General features: G+C 36.4%; 1 long non-coding RNA gene across 1 annotated transcript; it reads right to left on the reverse strand.

Annotated features, from left to right (window-relative positions):
• Positions 1-1325: 1325 nt before the first annotated feature.
• On the reverse strand, positions 1326-8596 carry LOC116584137. The gene is made up of 3 exons (XR_004283060.1): positions 8585-8596; positions 3045-3050; positions 1326-1401 (listed from the first exon to the last, which is right to left on the reverse strand). It is a non-coding gene; the product is annotated as an uncharacterized LOC116584137 (long non-coding RNA).
• Positions 8597-8935: the final 339 nt, after the last annotated feature.

The following is an 8935-nucleotide window of genomic DNA, read 5'->3' on the forward strand; positions in this document are numbered from 1 at the left end:
CTTAAATCTGTTACTCTTGTTGTTTCAATCATATGATTCTGGCAGAGGATACTGTGGCTATAGTGATTGGTCTAGAATGCAGTACCTGACACAGGTTGACTCCGTTATGATATTCCACTCCCTGACTACCATTATTTGCTCGAAGATTGATAATGCATCCTATTTGTGCCAATAACAACACTTCCTATGGATCTTTAGAATTAACATTAGCCAACAAGCATTATCGGTTCTTTTTCAGAAGTGAAGGAGGGCATGTATTGCTTGAAGCACTGGGGGTGCTGCATAAACAATGAATCTTGGAACACTGAAAAAAAATTAAATTAAATTTAAAAAAGAAAAGAAATCCTAAGAAGGTCTTTGGTATCCTTGCTTCTAAGGCAGTGGAAGAAACAAGATGGATTGAATAAAGCGGAGGCATGCAGAGAAGCAAAGGCAAGAAGCAGAGGGAGTGGATCCTGGCAGTTTTCAAGTCCTTTGATCTAGTCACCCCATATCCCACATATAACCCTGCCCTTGACAAAAGTTGGTTACGTCTGCCAGTAAATCCTTTATATGAAACTAAGTTAGTTTGTAACTAAAATGTCTGATAAATATGGCAAGAATGATTTTTTTCTTATATTTGCATTCTTTCTCTACAACAAGACATAATCCCGTGCCCTTCAATGTTTTCCCGAAATATCCTGTATACTTTTTTTTTTAAACTTGTCACATGCTTTTCTGGTTTTAAATAGACCAAATAATAACCTCTTCATCTAGGTTGGAATGTGCCCGTTAAGCAAACTAATAACATGTTGGTAAATAAAGTCAAACAGTTTAGATGTCAGGCATGAAGATTACTTATTGTCATTGGTGCGTTTAGGAAAATTATTTTAAATAGATGTGGAAACATGATATATCTAAACACTCAGTGTTCTAGAGAACTTCTTAATTAGACTGAAAACATTTATAAATGAAGTATCAGTTAACAAAAAAAAAAAAAAAAGAAGAAGAAGAAGAAGGCTACCATAAAAGGACATTGTTTTAGGTGGTACATTTGTGCCATGCTATCATTAAGACTAGATACCTGATATCATTTGTTTTTCTAATATGCACATAGGACTAAGGAGAGGGGATTTTCTAAAACCGAACTTTGTTTAAATACTGTTTAAATATTAATCTACATCAAAGATAAATGTATTCAGGTTTCCTCAGAGGAACAGAACCTATGTGTATAGAGGGAGCCCTTGTCAACTGTCACCCATATGCATTTTCTTAAACAATACTTAATTTCCAATAAAGATTATAGCAAAGTCATAATTTCACCTAACACAGTACTGTTATCATGCGTACAACTGAAAATGCACTAATCTTCCCCAGAAGAGGAAGTACAGCCCTTGAGTCATGTTTACTCTTCTTGATAGCCTGAAAATTAAATGCTATGATGTAAACTGATAAAACTTACATACTATAATATAAAGTCAGTACATCTGATGTTACATGATAATGACTAAGAAAAGAAATAAAACACATAATTTATGCACACATACAGAAATACCTTGATAACAAAATAAAGAGGAAAGGCTCATAAAAAATCACAGTCCTCATTTCTATAAATGGTCATGTAGTCATAGATGGTGTTTATAACTACCTTCTTCTACTACCCATTCCATTTAGCAAGCTTATCAATGTTTGTGATTCTTTACCTGGTGGGGCTACCCAAGCGTTCATTCCTGAAGGATCTGAACTACTAATAGTCCTGCCTGGATTAAGTCATAGTTTTCCACCAACCTTATTCACAGGGCTTGACAATACCAGGAGACATCTTGAAGGATCATCTGTATTCCAGGAATAGTCTTCCTTACATCCATTGTAGACATGTATTCAAAGTTCCCCTTGACAGTCAGCATCAGTTGCTCCAGCCAGTAGAACAGATCACTTCTTCGTCAGGTAATTCAGAGACATGAGGGGAACCTATGCCCAGCTCTATAAGGTATTACCACCTACCTGGCACTGTAACTGAGCCTTCAAAGGGCCCTTCTACCATTTTACAAAGTTAGCTGCTTCAGAATGGTGGAGAGCATAGTAAGACAAATGAATTCCATGAGTATGGGCACATATTGCTGCAATTTTTTTGTTGTGAAGCAATGCTGTGTGGAATACCATGACAATAAAAAAGGCATTCTATAAGTCCATGGGTGGCAGTTTTTCCCCAGCTTTATTGAGATATAACTGACATAAAACATGGTTTAAGTTTAAGCTGTACATTGATGACTTGATACATGTATTATTGCAAAATGATTACTACAACAAGGTTAGTTAACACACCCATCACCTCACATAATTGCTTCTATGTGTCTATGTATGTATACACATATTTTTGTGATGACTACTTTTAAGATTTATTCTTTTAACAATTTTTTTTTCTTTTAGCAATTTTCAAGTATACAATATAGTATTGTTAACTATAGTTACCGTGCTGTGCATTAAATTCCTGGAACTTATTCATCTTATACAGATTTCCTCCACTATCCAAAAATAGAATGTTGCTTTTATAAGCCCAAATGGCATAAAGTGAAGAAGATATTATTATAATTTATATGGAAAAATTTTTGAGTATTTTGAGACACACACACCCCAAAGGGGGGGGACAACAAACCTCTCTTAGGCTTTTCTGATACCTTAGGATGGAATCTATATCTTGCTAATGGATACACAAAATAAACTGAGATAAAGGACAGAAACCTACAGACATGGTTTAAAACTATGGACACTTAATGCTGAGATGCTGAGTATAGTTCCTAGGAAAGGAGTTTGTGGTGTCACTGTCACTGCTTAGCATGCACGTTGCCTCTGTAACAGTTTGCTGCCAAACAAATGCTGAACTCTATTTGCACTTTGCACATTTTTTTTTTTTTTTTGGTAAAAGCAAAAACCTCTTTGGATTTCGAGTCAGCAAAAACAGGTACTAATACAGGTCTTTTGTAAAAGCAGAGTGGTATAAGGTGAACTTTTGAAAAGCAGGGGATGCCTGTGCCCTGAGGTTTTTACCCTTTGACCACATTTACCCATTTCTTTTCTCCTCCCACTGCATACCTAGCAACCACAAATCTACCCATAGTTCTATGAGTTCTTTTTTTTTTTTTTTTAAGATTTTATTTATTTGTTTGAGAGAGAGAGCACAAGTAGACAGAGAGGCAGGCAGAGGAAGAGGGGTAAGCAGGCTTCCTGCTGAGCAGAGCCTGATGGTTCAGTCCCAGGACTCTGAGATCATGACCTGAGCCGAAGGCAGAGGCTTAACCTGCTAAGCCACCCAGGCACCCCCGTGAATTCTTTTTTTTAAGATTCTACATATGAATGAGATGATACAATATTCATCTTTGTCTGTCTTATTTCACTTAATATAATGCTTTCAGCATCTACCCGTATTGCCACCAATGGCAGAATATTCTTTTATGATTGAATAATATCTCATTATATACATATACCACATCTTCTTTATCTATTCATCCATAAATGGACATTTAGGTTGTTTCCATGTCTGGCTATTATAAATAATGCTAGGGGTATAGATGTCTCTTTAAGATAGTGGTTTCATTTCCTTCAGACATATACCAAAAAGTGCGATTGCTGAGATCATTTTTCTATGGTTCTATTTTTAATTTAAAATTTTTAAATTTTTCTATACCATTTTCCATGGTGGCTACACCAACTTACATTCCCACCAATAGATCATGAGGGTTCCCTCTTCTCTGCCTCCTCACCAGCATTTGTCATATCTTGTATTTTTTTTTAAGATCTTATTTATTTATTTATTTATTTATTTGACAGAGATGACAAGTAGGCAGAGCAGCAGGTGGGCGTGGGGGGCAGGAAGCAGGCTCCCCACTGAGCAGAGAGCCTGATGTGGGTCTTGATCCCAGAGCCCTGAGATCACGAAGCTGAAGGCAGAGGCTTAACCCACTGAACCACCCAGGTGTCCATATCTTGTATTTTTTTTATAATAAGCATTTTAGCAGTCAACCTAATGTCATCAATGTAATGGACAAGTGTGAAAACTTGTGGGAGGGGAAAAACATCAAGATCCCTACAGAGTAAATTATGATATAAAGCTGGAGAGTTGACTAAGACAGGACAGTGAAGGTATATTGCTGGCCTTGCTAGCTGAAAGAAAACTGCTTCTCATGGTCTTTATTGACTTATATGGAGGAGAGAGCATTTGCCAGATCAATAACTATGTACCAGGTATGAGGAGATGTGCTAATTTGCTCAAGAAATGAAATCACATCTGCTACAGCAGCTACAATGAAATCAATACCTGGTTAAACTTGTGGCAATCTATTATCATTCTCCAAGATCCATCTGACTTCTGCAGAGGCAGGCAGGTGAGCTGGATGGGGATGCGGTGGTTTTCACCATCTCTGCATCCTTCAAGTTCATGATGGTAATCATTCATTTTCACAATCCCTCCAAAGATGTGGTATTTCATTTAGTCTACCATTTTCTTAGGTAGTGACTGAACCAATGGCTTCCACTTGGTCTTCTGTGTAATAGTTAATCCACAGTTTAGGAAACCAGATTATGCATTCCAGAAATAACCACAGATGGGTTTGAGGACCAACTAGGCCCACTATAAGATGGACCTCACTAAAAATTCCATTGATCATCTGACCTCCATAAGCCCCTATTATAACTATTGAGCCTCAGTGACATTTGGGGTATCTTGTAGTTAGTATCATTCAGAATCAGTGCTCAGTATTTCTCAAAGTATATATTTCCTTTTCCCCAATGCACAATTACCCTCGTAAAAGACTGTAGGTCCCTTTGGAGAAGGCTGGGATAAAGATTAACAGGATAAATTTAGTAGTGTACTGGGGTCCTTCTTCAAGGAGAACTGCCCTCCCTTCACTCAAGGGATTTTGGTCTGTAAGCTAGCTAACATCTGGGAATTGATTGAGGGACCATGACTAACTGTATTTATGATTCAAGTTAGACTATTCACTTGACCCATGAAATAAACCTTCTATTTCATTTCCAGAATCACAATTATCAATTAGCCAGTGCCATAAGTCAGTTCAAAGTCAGGCTATTCTAATTGCTGCTTTGACTCTCCTGTTCAGTTGAGTAACATTGCCTACCTACCTTTGAATACCTTCCTCTATATTAAACAAAGGCAAGTCCACCATTTCTAATTCACTTACTGTGGAACACCTTTTGCTTCATGGTTTAGCCAACTAACCAAGCAAACTGTTAGACACACCTTCTCTCTTTTTTTTTTTTAACTCCTCAGATTGTAGCATTAAATGCAGAATCTCTGTTTTATCAATAAATTTTGCCTGATCCAACCGTATGTTATTTTCACCATTATCCTACACTCTTAGTATCCATTCCCACACATATTTCCTAGATTTCTGTCTCTATAAATTAAAAAAATTCAAGTAGTTTCTTTGGAGTATAGCATACCAACTTATGGGTCACACTTTGTCCCTACCTTTAGGAGCCCAAGGGGACTTGAGTCTAATCATGTGTGCAGAAGCAAAAAGAGGAGGTGCTGGTGAGTCCTGAGGAGAATCAGCATTGTCTTCTCCCTGGCAAATGGCTCAGGGCAGGCCATTTGCATTTCTTTGGGCAGTGCAGGGTTAATTTACTCAAATGGGGGTGGACAGGTGATCACTGGGTATAGAAAGGCGTCCTCCACTGACCAAGAAGACTCATCAGTATTTAGGTGCTCAAAGACCCCACTTCATTAGGATCTTCCACAATTCCCATCCCAATTTACAAGATCCCATTTTTTCCCAGTCAATACCCTCACTTTAACAGTGGACACCCTGTGAGCCCAAGGGTTTATCCAGTTGCAAGATCAGATTCAGTGTTTGCTTTTTCAGCAATGTCAGCCCTGCAGCTACTGCGTCTTCTTCAGGGTACACAGAGAAGCTTTTATGTCATTTATGCAGCACTTGGGCTGATAATGCAATTCCTGAGCTTATCATTTTCTTTCATCACTTCATCCAGTGGTATCAATTTTAATTTATTTATTACTTTTCCAAAGTTTGTTTGAAAGTGTCATATGTATATCCCCCCAGCTTCTTGCTTCTTATAAGTGGTTCATTAAGAATATCCAACAGAGATATTTTGCATATTTCCATTACCAGATCATGCCAGATACCCATGCTCTCTTTATTGTTAGGAATATAGGCAATGTCATCTTCAAATATAATCAGAATGGAAGGCCAATTCTTGAAACCATAGAACTGATTGAGAAAACTCATCCTTAAAATTTTGTTCCTCTAAACCACTTTCAGTACCAAAGTCAATTGCAGGATTCTTTATAGAGAGAACAAAACTATATTATTCATATATATATATATATATATAATGTGGGCATGTGATATGGAGATTGAGAGGTCTTTAGTCTGCTGTCTACAAACTGGAGACCCAAGAAAACCAGTCCTAGAATTCTAATCTAGGTTCAGTAAGCTGGGACTAAAACTGATGGTATAAGTTCCAGTCCAAGTCCAAAGGCTAGGAATGCTGATGGTATAAGTCCCAGTCCAGAGCAGAATACTAATGTTTAATCTCATGCTGTCCAGTGGGAAAAGAATTTTCCTTTTCTCCTCTTTTGCATTCTATTCAGACTCTGAACAGATTAGATGATAGCCATCCACATTGGGGTGAATAACCTGCTTTGCTCAATCTACCAATTCAAATGCAAACCTCTTCTCAAAACACCTACACAAATGCAGCCAAAATGTTTAACTAGGTATCTGTGTATTCCATGATATCACCAGCCAAGGTGATGCATAAAATTAACTACCGCAGTAAATGTTAATGAACTCATTTGAAAGGATATTTTAATTACTTCTCACTATAGGGTGATAATCCCATTTGAAATAATAAAGTAATTTTAATCCCCTGCACTTTTTTGGTACCTCTCCTGTAGCAGCTATATTTTTGTACTTTCTATCATAGACATTTTTGGACATATTTCACTTTTTCTTACTTGCCCATAGACAGAATCCACATTAAGATTCCTACATGTTAGGAAATAACTTCTGATGTGTAATAGATGTTCAGCAAATTAAGAAATCTTATCATACTTACACAATAAATTTATCAAGTAAAGCATATTCAGATTTAATTAGAGGGTTCAGATGGGAAATAAGACCAGCTTAGAGTTCTGCTTACCACAGAGTAAGAGTGTGTGTGTGTGTGTGTGTGTGTGTGTGAGTGTGTGAACAGATATTGGACTATGTCAACACAGAAGAGTAGCTGAAACAAAAATAATGATAAAAATGCAATAAATGAACATTTTTCTATTTTTTTTTAGTTCTCTCTTTAGTGTGGCTTAGTAATTAAGTACAATGGGGTTAATGTTTCTCTGTGAGTTCTCCATTCTACAGTAATCATCTAGGGAGACTGTATTAACAGTCTGTATTAATACACAAAATTAACTGACAAAATTAAGAAGAAATTAACACAAAATTAACAATTAATATGCAAAATACACAAAATTAACTGTATTAATATGCAAAATATTTTGGAACTATTTTTGGAATTGATAGCTTTTTAATTTGTATCCATTTTTTAAAAGCCTTAATCATTATTTTTCTTTTTTAGACTAGAACCGATTTGGGGGGAAAAGGTAAAAAGTCAGTATTATTTTATATTTTCCCAAAAAATTGATATTTTCCAAAGGCTGATAAAATTGTCAAGCTTAGGTAATACCATTTGGGGTAAAAAAATATAAGATATGGCTAAACACAAGCTAGATTTCTTTAGATGGCTTGAAAATTGCTCAAAGGAAATAAAATTAGGTTTCAAATGTGTTGTGACTAAGGGCAGTCACTGGAAAATGTGCTTACAATTTGTATATTTTGGATATTTTTTGGATACTTACATTACGGTTTATTTATTTAGCTATGTACCTCACCTACTTTCGAGTAGGATTTAAACACTGATTTTATATACTTGTTTTTAATATTTAAACCCATCAGAGCAAAAATATTTATGTTCTGTTGACGTTTTACTTTAATGAAAATTCTCCTATGTTCTCACGGAAAGATTTCCTGTCATGAAAATATATTCTACAATTAGTAGACTTAGAATTAGTCTCCTAAAATCTCTCCTCTGATAATAGCTTTTTCCTTCCGTGAGATAGTCCCAGATTGCTGATTTAGTCAAGTCAAAATTGTTTTGATTTTTAATATCATGCGAGTGCCCTCTCAGAGATGTTTTCAGAACTCCCTGAAGGAGACCACAATTTCCTAGGGCACTTTACCATGTAAAGGGACTTGAAAGCAGCAGGCTCTCCACATTGAGGAGAGGTTGCTTGTTTTCTCAGAATATGATAGGATTAATGGTATTTCCTGACTTTATTCTAAAAGCCAAAAATACTGCTGCTCTGTCTGGAAAAAAACCTTTTTTTTTTTTTTTTTTTTAATTACTTCTTTGGTTTTTGGCTCAAATAATGAGCTAAACCCCTTGCAGGTATAGAGTAGTACCTGCACAACATAGAACTTTACATTTCTTCCAGAAAGACACATAGAAATTCTGAACTAATTCTATGTTGTAAATAAAAGGTTATAGATAACATTTATAACTTAAGTACACTTAAACACATAGGGTTAGTTAACATCTTGTATCCTTCTGTCAGTTGTGACCAGAAATAGTATTGTGTCTCCTCATCCTCATCCTCATGCCTGTGAAAATAAGGGTTTGTCACATCTCAGTTTCTAGAAATGGATAATTGATGAGATTTGCAGAAAGCTTTAGGTAGACTATTTGGATTATAAGAAACAGAATGGGTGCAACTGTGTGGTTCAATCTCAGTTAAGCGCCTGCCTTCAGCTTAGGTCATGATCCCAGGGTCCTGGGGTCAAACCCTACATCAGCCTGCCTACTGAATGCCTCTCTCTGCTTCCTCCCTGCCCGCTCCCAGATTGTGCTCGATCTTTTAAAT

This window comes from Mustela erminea, chromosome 2, assembly GCF_009829155.1.
Source record: "Mustela erminea isolate mMusErm1 chromosome 2, mMusErm1.Pri, whole genome shotgun sequence".
NCBI classification, from domain to species: Eukaryota; Metazoa; Chordata; class Mammalia; order Carnivora; family Mustelidae; genus Mustela; species Mustela erminea.